This window comes from Cherax quadricarinatus, unplaced genomic scaffold (genome assembly GCF_038502225.1).
Source record: "Cherax quadricarinatus isolate ZL_2023a unplaced genomic scaffold, ASM3850222v1 Contig361, whole genome shotgun sequence".
NCBI classification, from domain to species: Eukaryota; Metazoa; Arthropoda; class Malacostraca; order Decapoda; family Parastacidae; genus Cherax; species Cherax quadricarinatus.
In genome coordinates this window covers 116,923-131,679 of record NW_027195387.1, presented here as the reverse complement: position 1 = coordinate 131,679, position 14,757 = coordinate 116,923, and positions in this window count along the sequence as shown.

Genomic DNA, 14,757 nt, shown 5'->3' with positions numbered 1-14,757 from the left:
GTTGTGATGTTTATGTTGGTAGCATGGTGTTTGTAGTGATGTTTATGTTGGTAGCATGGTGTTTGTAGTGATGTTTATGTTGGTAGCATGGTGTTTGTAGTGATGTTTATGTTGGTAGCATGGTGTTTGTAGTGATGTTTATGTTGGTAGCATGGTGTTTGTTGTGATGTTTATGTTGGTAGCATGGTGTTTGTAGTGATGTTTATGTTGGTAGCATGGTGTTTGTAGTGATGTTTATGTTGGTAGCATGGTGTTTGTAGTGATGTTTATGTTGGTAGCATGGTGTTTGTAGTGATGTTTATGTTGGTAGCATGGTGTTTGTAGTGAGGTTTATGTTGGTAGCATGGTGTTTGTAGTGATGTTTATGTTGGTAGCATGGTGTTTGTAGTGATGTTTATGTTGGTAGCATGTGTTTGTTTATGTGATGTTTATGTTGGTAGCATGGTGTTTGTAGTGATGTTTATGTTGGTAGCATGGTGTTTGTTGTGATGTTTATGTTGGTAGCATGGTGTTTGTAGTGATGTTTATGTTGGTAGCATGGTGTTTGTTGTGATGTTTATGTTGGTAGCATGGTGTTTTGATGTTTATGTTGGTAGCATGGTGCTTGTAGTGATGTTTATGTTGGTAGCATGGTGTTTGTAGTGATGTTTATGTTGGTAGCATGGTGTTTGTTGTGATGTTTATGTTGGTAGCATGGTGTTTGTTGTGATGTTTATGTTGGTAGCATGGTGTTTGTTGTGATGTTTATGTTGGTAGCATGGTGTTTGTAGTGATGTTTATGTTGGTAGCATGGTGTTTGTAGTGATGTTTATGTTGGTAGCATGGTGTTTGTAGTGATGTTTATGTTGGTAGCATGGTGTTTGTAGTGATGTTTATGTTGGTAGCATGGTGTTTGTAGTGATGTTTATGTTGGTAGCATGGTGTTTGTTGTGATGTTTATGTTGGTAGCATGGTGTTTGTTGTGATGTTTATGTTGGTAGCATGGTGTTTGTAGTGATGTTTATGTTGGTAGCATGGTGTTTGTTGTGATGTTTATGTTGGTAGCATGGTGTTTGTAGTGATGTTTATGTTGGTAGCATGGTGTTTGTAGTGATGTTTATGTTGGTAGCATGGTGTTTGTAGTGATGTTTATGTTGGTAGCATGGTGTTTGTAGTGATGTTTATGTTGGTAGCATGGTGTTTGTAGTGATGTTTATGTTGGTAGCATGGTGTTTGTAGTGATGTTTATGTTGGTAGCATGGTGTTTGTAGTGATGTTTATGTTGGTAGCATGGTGTTTGTAGTGATGTTTATGTTGGTAGCATGGTGTTTGTAGTGATGTTTATGTTGGTAGCATGGTGTTTGTAGTGATGTTTATGTTGGTAGCATGGTGTTTGTTGTGATGTTTATGTTGGTAGCATGGTGTTTGTAGTGATGTTTATGTTGGTAGCATGGTGTTTGTAGTGATGTTTATGTGTAGACCAAAGTGAAAAGTAAACATCAGAAGAAAACTTGTATGAACTACATAATAATTCACAATAAAGAAGAACACAGTTCTGTGGTACAGCTGTCAGACGGCTGACTCTGCTGTCAGCCTCTGCTGTCGGCTTGGCTGACTCTGCTGTCAGCCTCTGCTGTCGGCTTGGCTGACTCTGATGCCAAGAGAGTCAGTCAGTCAGTGTGAAATTTAGAATGTATTAAGACTGGAGTGTGTGACACAGTTGTAATAAAGTGTTGGGATAGTTCATGATTTTGTTCATAATGTTTATAAAAGAAGAAAAGAGGAAAAACTTTAAAGAATGTAATAATTATAATGGAATAATAATGTTGACCAGACCAGGTAAAGTGTGTGTCAGAATTATGATCAGTGAAGTGATGGTAAAGTGTGTGTCAGAATTATGATCAGTGAAGTGATGGTAAAGTGTGTGTCAGAATTATGATCAGTGAAGTGATGGTAAAGTGTGTGTCAGAATTATGATCAGTGAAGTGATGGTAAAGTGTGTGTCAGAATTATGATCAGTGAAGTGATGGTAAAGTGTGTGTCAGAATTATGATCAGTGAAGTGATGGTAAAGTGTGTGTCAGAATTATGATCAGTGAAGTGATGGTAAAGTGTGTGTCAGAATTATGATCAGTGAAGTGATGGTAAAGTGTGTGTCAGAATTATGATCAGTGAAGTGATGGTAAAGTGTGTGTCAGAATTATGATCAGTGAAGTGATGGTAAAGTGTGTGTCAGAATTATGATCAGTGAAGTGATGGTAAAGTGTGTGTCAGAATTATGATCAGTGAAGTGATGGTAAAGTGTGTGTCAGAATTATGATCAGTGAAGTGATGGTAAAGTGTGTGTCAGAATTATGATCAGTGAAGTGATGGTAAAGTGTGTGTCAGAATTATGATCAGTGAAGTGATGGTAAAGTGTGTGTCAGAATTATGATCAGTGAAGTGATGGTAAAGTGTGTGTCAGAATTATGATCAGTGAAGTGATGGTAAAGTGTGTGTCAGAATTATGATCAGTGAAGTGATGGTAAAGTGTGTGTCAGAATTATGATCAGTGAAGTGATGGTAAAGTGTGTGTCAGAATTATGATCAGTGAAGTGATGGTAAAGACAAAATATGCGCATCACAACTTATCATCAGCCGTCTCTTACCACAACTCACTACCAACCATCCACTACCAACCATCCACTACCAACCATCCACTACCAACCATCCACTACCAACCATCCACTACCAACCATCCACTACCAACCATCCACTACCAACCATCCACCACCAACCATCCACCACCAACCATCCACCACCAACCATCCACTACCAACCATCCACTACCAACCATCCACTACCAACCATCCAATACCCTCCATCCACTACCAAACATCCACTAACAACCATCCACATTTTGTGAAGCAGGACTCATATGTGTCTATACTGGTGTGAACAATATTTAGCGTTTTATGTGAATGTTGGATGAATGTTCTATTCCAGATCAAAGTGTTCAGTACATGTTCTCTCTCTCTCTCTCTCTCTCTCTCTCTCTCTCTCTCTCTCTCTCTCTCTCTCTCTCTCTCTCTCTCTCTCTCACTGATCAACTTTTTCATTAATTGTTCTAACCCATATCAGTCTGTTCAGTACGTGTTCTTTACCAGCCGTCTTGATTTTCTAAAGAAAAATCTATCTTGAATTAGTTGCTGGCTTACGAAAATCTTGTCCTAGATCAAGTAACTGATAGGTTAACTTGCTACAATTTTATTCAAGGATCCTTCACATTTTTCTACATGGTTACTCATAGGCTCCTCATATCTTTATATCACATTTTTCTTAAAGCATCGAGTGGGTCTGTTAATTATTGTCATCTTGGATGACAGTCATAATGTTATCTTAGGTCTACTACCTCCAGTCAAGCTGTGGTCACCTTGTCGTTGATGACAAGTGGAAAGGCAACACTAGAAAAATTCACTATAATTAGAAACACAGAGATGTGAACACTGAACTTCGATAGAAGAAAATCACTGCCAAAGATCTGATCTTATACTGATTCCATTAAATTATATGTTTTAATATACTGACAAACCAGGTCGAGCCCAAAGCATAACTTATGGAGTGACGTGTGTGAGAGAACATCCATTTGTTATCAGAAAATTGGTAAAATCTGCTTCCTTGATTCAGGTAAATTTAAAGCCACCCAAAATGTAAATGTCAGTTTATAAGAAATCGAAATTGTCATTATTGCGACCACTGTCAGCCTCAGAGTTATCTCTGAGTTACCAGACCTTGCCACGTGGAGGCCAGTGGTTCGTCTTTAAGATCCACCCACCCACTTACTGTGTTTCTGAAGCTTTCCCCAGGTCCATGTGTTCAGGAGTCCATCTGTCCGCCTTCAGATATTCTCCCTTTCCCACTTCCCCAAGGTATCCTCGCCTTTCCCAGGTTCATGTGTCCAGGAATCCATCCGTGGGCCCCCGGATGTCTTCCCTTCCTCACTTCCCTTAGAATATCTTCCAGTCTCAGCCTTCCCCGGGTTATGTATCCCGAAGTAAGCTCAGCCACTACCAGTGATCCTGCCAGATGAGAACGAGGTCTTGTTCAGCTGGCCTACGGTAGAGACTGTCCAGGTGGGTGGAATTACAGGAGAGGACACACAGGAAACTGCGTCCTGTAATTACACCCACCAAGACAGTCTAGACCGTAGGTCAGCCAGACGCAGCCAAGCTACCGTCCAGTTCTCCCACCAAGGTCTGGCCACTCAGTGAAAATTTGGGAGTTCTATTTATATTACACAGTTCATCTACATTAAAAATAAGTTTCTGTACTTAATCATCAGTTTAAGTGTGTTTATGAATGTTTAATTATGTGTTGAATAGTGTTTGTGTGTTAATGTGTGTGTTCACCTTCACCAGAACTGTAATAAGTGTTGAACTTTTTAGTTTTATTTGGTTACTTGTCTTATGTGTTTGCGAGACGAGACACAATAGAAATAAGTCACTTTATCTGACTTTTTGGGGGTTATCCTGGGTAATTTACACATATGTTACTATGTATAATAATTTGTGTAACTGTTTTCACGTGTATCTGTACCTAAACAAACTTACACATACACACACTTACTTTTACGCTCATTTGCGCATTTCCACAAACACAGCTTCTTGATTCACCATCATGTATACAAACACAGAACTATGCACGTGAGCTCGCGCACACACACATACACACGTGTAAAACACGCTCATCGCCTCTTACACTAATATGCATGTAATCACATACACACACACACACACACACACACACACACACACACACACACACACACACACACACACACACACACACACACACACACACACACACACACACACACACACACACACACAAACACACACACACAAACACACACACACACACACACACAAACACACACACACACACACACACACACACACACACACACACACACACACAAACACACACACACACACACACACACACACACACACACACAAACACACACACACACACACACACACACACACACACACACAAACACACACACACACACACACACACACACACACACACACAAACACACACACACACACACACACACACACACACACACACACACAAACACACACACACACACACACACACACACACACACAAACACACACACACACACTGGACAGTACGACTCTGTCTAACATACTATGTTATGTTCTAATGTTTTGTGATGTGTGAATGTCAGTTAGAATGTAAAATTAATACTGTGATGTAATGTATTGAGATGTTTAAATGTTAACATGTGTTATACCTTGAATGTTGTGGCACACAATGTTATTTCTTCAGTCCTAATGTTTATACTGTAAGTAATACTTAACGTTAATGTTTAGGTGATGTTTAAGACGTAACTGAACATTATTCTGTTCATAGTAATTAAAAGTAGTAAACTTCCATTTATGAATAACTGTTAACTCTCAGATAACTGTTATTGTAAATGTAACACCTGAGTGATTGTCAGGTGTTACTAGTTATGTAACACCTGAGTGACTGTCAGGTGTTACTAGTTATGTAACACTTGAGTGACTGTCAGGTGTTACTAGTTATGTAACACCTGAGTGACTGTCAGGTGTTACTAGTTATGTAACACCTGAGTGACTGTCAGGTGTTACTAGTTATGTAACACCTGAGTGATTGTCAGTAAGGTGTTACCAGTTATGTAACACCTGAGTGATTGTCAGGTGTTACTAGTTATGTAACACCTGAGTGACTGTCAGGTGTTACTAGTTATGTAACACTTCAGTGACTGTCAGTAAGGTGTTACCAGTTATGTAACACCTCAATGACTGTCAGTAAGGTGTTACCAGTTATGTAACACCTCAGTGACTGTCAGTAAGGTGTTACCAGTTATGTAACACCTCAATGACTGTCAGTAAGGTGTTACCAGTTATATAACACCTCAGTGACTGTCAGTAAGGTGTTACTAGTTATGTAACACCTCATTGTCAGTAAGGTGTTACTAGTTATGTAACACCTCAGTGACTGTCAGTAAGGTGTTACCAGTTACGTTACACCTCAGTGAATGTCATTAAGGTGTCACCAATTATGTAACACTTCAGTGATTGTCAGTAAGGTGTTACCAGTTATGTAACACCTCAGTGACTGTCAGTAAGGTGTTACCAGTTATGTAACACTTCAGTGATTGTCAGTAAGGTGTTACTAGTTATGTAACACCTCAGTGACTGTCAGTAAGGTGTTACCAGTTATGTAACACCGGAGTGACTGTCAGTAAGGTGTTACCAGTTATGTACACCGGAGTGACTGTCAGTAAGGTGTTACCAGTTATGTAACACCGGAGTGACTGTCAGTAAGGTGTTACCAGTTATGTAACACCTGAGTGACTGTCAGTAATGTGTTACAAATTATGTAACACCGGAGTGACTGTCAGTAAGGTGTTACCAGTTATGTAACACCTCAGTAACTGTCAGTAAAGTGTTACCAGTTATGTAACACCTCAGTAACTGTCAGTAAGGTGTTACCAGTTATGTAACACCTTAGTGACTGTCAGTAAGGTGTTACCAGTTATGTAACACCTCAGTAACTGTCAGTAAGGTGTTACCAGTTATGTAACACCTCAGTAACTGTCAGTAAGGTGTTACCAGTTATGTAACACCTCAGTGACTGTCAGTAAGGTGTTACCAGTTATGTAACACCTCAGTAACTGTCAGTAAGGTGTTACCAGTTATGTAACACCTCAGTAACTGTCAGTAAGGTGTTACCAGTCATGACAGTTTCCTCTACAAAACAATTAACTAAACATGATGAATGTGAGTGCAAGATTTGGAGAGAATTTTTATATAGAAATTGTTGGGAAACAATGTGATTCCTGGTGGATATTATCAGACAGACTTATTACATTAGCAGTAGTAGTAGTAGTAATGATAATAGGATCAGTTGTAATGATAATAGTTGTAGCAGCAATGTTGATAGTATTAGTAATGATTATAGTAGTAGTAGTAATGATAATGGTAGTAATGTTCATGATAGTAGTAGTAGTAGTAATGATAATGGTAGTAATAATATTAATGATAGTAGTAGTAATGACGGTAGTTCTAGTAATAATGATAACAACAATGTGTTAATTCTAGCAGTAGCCTAAACTCTTCTTCTGTTCTTTCTATTGGAAAGTCAGTTATCAACACCAGAAGGCACAGAAACTTACCAAGTGTCAATAGCAACAGAATCCGTTCAACAACAGGACACAGTTAACGTCCTTACCAGAGCACAGTCTAAGGTAAAACCTATACATCCGTTGTTTTTTTTCAAAGTAATACTTATTGAGCTTTCTCACATAGATTTAGAGGGTCTTCAAAAGACTTGTCCTTCCATAGAGGAAACCCGGAAGTTAGCGTTAACAGACAACGTGATGCAAAGAAAGAAATTTTCTTATAAATTTGTATATAGTCTTCTATTCAAGAATACAGTGTCAGCAAAAAATCCTAATGACGTGGGAAGAAATCTGTTAGTAACTTCTAAGAATTGCTGTGAGACTATTTTGAAGATTTCTCATGATCTGCCAGTCTCTGGCCATTTTTCACATAGGAAGACCTATATGAAGATAACGGACTTGTACTTCTGTCTTGGGATGTCTTCGGACATCTATAAGTATTGTTTGTCGTGTCATATATGACAACTTTCCTGACAAAAGGGAAGAACTAAAAGTCCCTGTTGTAAAAATGCCAATTTTCTCAGTCGCATTTTCTAGAGTTGCAGTGGATATAGTTGGTCCCGTCACTCCTCGTTCATCAGGAAGTCTTGACTATGCGTCTAGCTGAAATCCATTACGTCAATGGAAGTTGCAGAAGCATTACTATTTATTTTTTCACGAGTAGGTATACCCAGGGAAATTCTTACTGATCATTAAACGCAATTTACCTCTGAATTAATGGATCAAGTTTATCAACTTGTGAGTGTTAAACCTCTTTTGCACTACACCTTACCATCCAAATTGTAACGGAAGAGTGGAACAACATGCCATCCATAAGTCAGTATTAAAGAAACTTTGTATTCTTAAACCAACTGACTGACATAGACATCTACCATGTGCTGTCTTTGCAATGCCTGAGATTCCAAGTGATTTCCTTGGATATTCCCCTTTCGCATTGCTTCATGGGAGGCAGGCTCGAGGACCTCTATATTAAATGAACTGTGGTGCAAAGATATTAAAACTGAGAGAAAGATTAGAAGAAACCGCTGATTTTATTGTCAACAACCTGAATATGTCCATGGAAACATATAAAACCTTTTATAAACAAAAGAGCTCTAAAAAGAAATTGTTAATTTCTTGGTACTGACTGTATGAAGTAGTAAAGATCTGTAATAAGGTAGATTATCTCTTGGATGTCAAGGGTAAGATAATGTATCATGTCAATATTTTGAAACTGTACCATCGTAGAGAAGTCAATCTTTATTTAAACTCCTTTGATGAAGATAGTACATCTTACAGCTTAGTTAACAGTCATGATTCTTGTGAATGTAAAGTTTGTCTTATAAATGATGAGTCTTACACAGAATCGAAGGAACTATTTGATATCTTAAATGTTGATTCTCCAACGAATAACTCAAACATCAACATCAAGAGTGAACTATCTAGTAAACAAAAGTCTCAAGTAAATGCCTTAGTAAATACTTTTTCAGACGTATTCACAGATCTCAGAACTTACCACTACCGCTGTACACAAGACTGAATTGTTAGCTCAGTAAGACGGAAAATCTATCATGTCCCACTTCACTTGCGGAAAACATTTGATAACTAAGTTAACAAACTCTTAAAGTTAAATATCAGAGAACCTTTTAAGTTAGCTTTCTGTTCACCAGTTGTCATGGTTAAGAAACCAGATAATTCTTATAGACTCTCATAAGATTTTCGTTATTTAAACACTATCACTAAATGGGATGCACAGCCCATGCCGGTAATCGATCATTACTTGTATAAATTTTATGACTGTAAATTCTTCTCTAAATTAGACATCTCACAAGCGTACCATCAAGTGTCATTACACCCAGACTCTAAACCATACACTGCTTTTTCTACTCATAGAAGACTAATGCAATATCGCACAATGGTTTTCGGCTTGGTCACCGCGTGTGCCACGTATATCCGGCTTATGAGAATAGTTATTTCTGACCTCAAGAATGTTTCAGTGTATTTCGATAATATTTACATCATAACTCATGTCTGAGAGGATCATCTTACTACACTGTCGCTGGTTTTAAAAAGACTAAGAGTTCATGGCCTTACAAGTGTTTTCTTGGCCATTTCAAGGTACAATATCTCGGGTTTATTATTTCTGACAATAGTTTATCACCGCTTTCTAACAAGACGAAAGCAGTTCTAGCAAGCACCTTCCCAATTACAAAAAAGTTGCTAAGAAGTTTCCTCGTGTCAGTAAATTTCTATAGATTTTTTGTAACTAATTTAAGAAGCCTGACTTCCATTTTCACAGACTATTTTAAAAAAATGTAAGAGAATCTCGTTTGTTCTGAAGAGGCTGTGCAAAGCTTTGAACGAATTAAAAGAATATTTTCCAACCCCCCAGTTCTAAAATTACCAGTTATTAATTAATAAAGTCTTTTGTCTCCAAACAGATGCCTCACATTCAGGACTCGGGGCTGTTCTACTACAGTATTATGATGAGATTCACTTCCCTATATCTTTCACCAGTAAGAAGCTTCTGCAGAGAGAAGAAAGACACTCCACTGTGGTGAAAGAATGTTATACAATGGAATGAGGTATAAGTAGAATCATATAATACTTATATGTAAAACCCCTTGTGCTTAAAACAGATCACAAGCCACTGATGTACCTTGAAAACTTCAAAGGCTCAAATAGTCGACTCTTAAGATGGGTTTTGGCTATTCAGTCCAATAAGTTTAAAGTTGTATATATATCTGGCTCAGAAAATTACTTCTCAGCTTGGCTGAGTCGAGGTTGTACATTATACTTTTCCCTCTGTAACTTAACTTATTGCCTCCGACCATAAGTTTTGGAAAAGTCAGTAATAAGTTGGGGTTATGGTTGTTCAGACACCCAGGAACCATTAGCGTGTTACCACCCGCACTACCATCTAGCGGGCTGAGACTAAACTTCAGTTCCTGGGGTCTGATTTGCTCTAATTTCTACTCCTGGTAGTATTAACCTTACCTGGTGTGGGTTGAAGTTTGGAGAATCACTTCATCTCTACTCTTCTGATCAGGTAAGATGATCTACCAGGAGTATTTCTGTTCATTGTTACTGATTTACCTGTTTACCAGTAATGACACTGAAGTAGAATACCAGCCTTTGTCTTTCTTCTATGTTATACTTATCTAACTCTTATGTAACCAGTGTCATTTTCTTTAATATCAGTTCTATTGCTGGCGTGGTCAGCCAGGGTAGACACTAGTTAATTGGAGCAAGATCCCTGTCTACTGGACATAGTGGGACATTGTGACTCATCACCTCTGAAATCTGAATTGTGATGCTACGACCAAGTAGTGACAGGAATTTCAGAACATGGGACGTGCACCGCCACCCAGGATAACCAACACCCTTCTGAAACATTAAAAGACCATCCTGGACACATGATATTTTCTTCTGAAACATCAGAAGACCATCCTGGACATAAGATACTTTCTTCTGAAACATCAGAAGACCATCCTGGACATAAGATACTTTCTTCTGAAACATCAGAAGACCATCCTGGACATAAGATACTTTCTTCTGAAACATCAGAAGACTATCATGGACATAAGATACTCCTGTCTCAACATTATACTGGAACCACAGCGGCTAATTCTTATTTTTATTTAATTTTAATTAAAATCCTTTAAAAAATTTCTTCATTATTATTCCTCGAGTCATTGATTTATTTTTCCATTATTTTGTTCAGGGGGAAGACGTTTCCCTGATACCTTGGTTACTATCTTTAAGGGACATAATCGTTTTTACTCTCTATGTAAGCCATCACCCTCTTTACTGTCTTTACTGTTATTATAAGCTATCACCATGCTGGTCAGTCTTTACTGTTATTATAAGCTATCACCATGCTGCTCAGTCTTTACTGTTATTATAAGCTATCACCATGCTGGTCAGTCTTTACTGTTATTATAAGCTATCACCATGCTGGTCAGTCTTTACTGTTATTATAAGCTATCACCATGCTGGTCAGTCTTTACTGTTATTATAAGCTATCACCATGCTGGTCAGTCTTTACTGTTATTATAAGCTATCACCATGCTGGTCAGTCTTTACTGTTATTATAAGCTATCACCATGCTGGTCAGTCTTTACTGTTATTATAAGCTATCACCATGCTGGTCAGTCTTTACTGTTATTATAAGCTATCACCATGCTGGTCAGTCTTTACTGTTATTATAAGCTATCACCATGCTGCTCAGTCTTTACTGTTATTATAAGCTATCACCATGCTGGTCAGTCTTTACTGTTATTATAAGCTATCACCATGCTGGTCAGTCTTTACTGTTATTATAAGCTATCACCATGCTGGTCAGTCTTTACTGTTATTATAAGCTATCACCATGCTGGTCAGTCTTTACTGTTATTATAAGCTATCACCATGCTGGTCAGTCTTTACTGTTATTATAAGCTATCACCATGCTGCTCAGTCTTTACTGTTATTATAAGCTATCACCATGCTGGTCAGTCTTTACTGTTATTATAAGCTATCACCATGCTGGTCAGTCTTTACTGTTATTATAAGCTATCACCATGCTGGTCAGTCTTTACTGTTATTATAAGCTATCACCATGCTGGTCAGTCTTTACTGTTATTATAAGCTATCACCATGCTGGTCAGTCTTTACTGTTATTATAAGCTATCACCATGCTGCTCAGTCTTTACTGTTATTATAAGCTATCACCATGCTGCTCAGTCTTTACTGTTATTATAAGCTATCACCATGCTGCTCAGTCTTTACTGTTATTATAAGCTATCACCATGCTGGTCAGTCTTTACTGTTATTATAAGCTATCACCATGCTGGTCAGTCTTTACTGTTATTATAAGCTATCACCATGCTGGTCAGTCTTTACTGTTATTATAAACTATCACCATGCTGCTCAGTCTTTACTGTTATTATAAGCTATCACCATGCTGGTCAGTCTTTACTGTTATTATAAACTATCACCATGCTGCTCAGTCTTTACTGTTATTATAAGCTATCACCATGCTGGTCAGTCTTTACTGTTATTATAAGCTATCACCATGCTGGTCAGTCTTTACTGTTATTATAAGCTATCACCATGCTGCTCAGTCATATGTGAATATTTAACCATAAAAACTGTTTCCCGTCGGAGTCCTGAAGCCTCCCAGATCCACCTCACAAACATCATGAGACGAACCGTCGGAGTCCTGAAGCCTCCCAGATCCACCTCACAAACATCATGAGACGGACCGTCGGAGTCCTGAAGCCTCCCAGATCCACCTCACAAACATCATGAGACGGAACGTCGGAGTCCTGAAGCCTCCCAGATCCACCTCACAAACATCATGAGACGGACCGTCGGAGTCCTGAAGCCTCCCAGATCCACCTCACAAACATCATGAGACGGACCGTCGGAGTCCTGAAGCCTCCCAGATCCACCTCACAAACACATCCATCTTCCTTTCGATTGTTTTTTACAATCCGCTGACATTAATTTGTTGCTAAGTATCTTGTAATTTAGTTTACTTATCCGTCAGAGAGAAAAGTTAACTCGTCGTGCGCACTTTATGCCTTCGATTGTATTTCATATAGTGTTTTCACTTGTAGTTGACGTTACACCATCACTGGTGTATATAATACACCATCAGCTGTATTCAACCTTACAGTTTCTGTTGTGCATCTTACATCATCTTAGACTTTACACCATTTATGTCCACTTGTTAAGTATCTTACCAGAAAACCTGCAGTTTAAATGGCTTATACAAGGAACTTGTGACTTAAATCCTGCACATGACTTGGTTCACCCGAATCGTTCTTGTATATAGTTTTTCTGGTGACTAGTAACATCCAGTTTTCTTCTAACTGGGACGTAAGACCTGATCACCTTAAACTGACCACCTGGGGGCCAACTAGTGAGGCTGGCACCCAGGTGCCAAATAAGGCAAGCGGAAATTTGTGTATGCAATAATTTCGCAAAAATAATTCTGAACTAGTCTCACTAGCTGGCACCCATAACCCCATCGCTGAAGATAATGGCATCGAGAGGCAGCTGTCAGTCTTTAAAACGGCAGACTCAGGTTCGACTCCTGATGGAGACTTCGTTTTCATTTTTCTTCATTTCGTTCGACTGAGACATATATTTTATACTGACCCAATTTTTAAAAAATAACCTGAAAAAATTCAACATTATTCCCACGTCCCAAGCTCTGGTCACAGAGTTTGGGAAGTGGGAAGCATTTAGGCTTATTTAGAGAAAAAGAAGGATAACTCCAACTCCTTGGATCAAGATACCTTCGTCATAATGAGCGTCTTTTCCTTATACTTAATGTATCAAATAATGTTTATTTTGCAGCATAGATGTGAACTTTATTGTCGTTGTTTGAATGTGTACTGTCAGCACTCAGTTCCAGGGAGAGTGTCAGCACTCAGTTCCAGGGAGAGTGTCAGCACTCAGTTCCAGGGAGAGTGTCAGCACTCAGTTCCAGGGAGAGTGTCAGCACTCAGTTCCAGGGAGAGTGTCAGCACTCAGTTCCAGGGAGAGTGTCAGCACTCAGTTCCAGGGAGAGTGTCAGCACTCAGTTCCAGGGAGAGTGTCAGCACTCAGTTCCAGGGAGAGTGTCAGCACTCAGTTCCAGGGAGAGTGGCAGCACTCAGTTCCAGGGAGAGTGTCAGCACTCAGTTCCAGGGAGAGTGTCAGCACTCAGTTCCAGGGAGAGTGTCAGCACTCAGTTCCAGGGAGAGTGTCAGCACTCAGTTCCAGGGAGAGTGTCAGCACTCAGTTCCAGGGAGAGTGTCAACACTCAGTTCCAGGGAGAGTGTCAACACTCAGTTCCAGGGAGAGTGTCAACACTCAGTTCCAGGGAGAGTGTCAACACTCAGTTCCAGGGAGAGTGTCAACACTCAGTTCCAGGGAGAGTGTCAACACTCAGTTCCAGGGAGAGTGTCAACACTCAGTTCCAGGGAGAGTGTCAACACTCAGTTCCAGGGAGAGTGTCAACACTCAGCTCCAGGAAGATTGCCAACACTCAGCTCCAGGGAGAGTGTCAACACTCAGCTCCATGGAGAGTGTCAACACTCAGCTCCAGGGAGAGTGTCAACACTCAGCTCCAGGGAGAGTGTCAACACTCAGCTCCAGGGAGAGTGTCAACACTCAGCTCCAGGGAGAGTGTCAACACTCAGCTCCAGGGAGAGTGTCAACACTCAGCTCCAGGGAGAGTGTCAACACTCAGCTCCAGCGAGAGTGTCAACACTCAGCTCCAGGGAGAGTGTCAACACTCAGCTCCAGGGAGAGTGTCAACACTCAGCTCCAGGGAGAGTGTCAGCACTCAGCTCCAGGGAGAGTGTCAACACTCAGCTCCAGGGAGAGTGTCAACACTCAGCTCCAGGGAGAGTGTCAACACTCAGCTCCAGGGAGAGTGTCAACACTCAGCTCCAGGGAGTGTGTCAACACTCAGCTCCAGGGAGAGTGTCAACACTCAGCTCCAGGGAGAGTGTCAACACTCAGCTCCAGGGAGAGTGTCAACACTCAGCTCCAGGGAGAGTGTCAACACTCAGCTCCAGGGAGAGTGTCAACACTCAGCTCCAG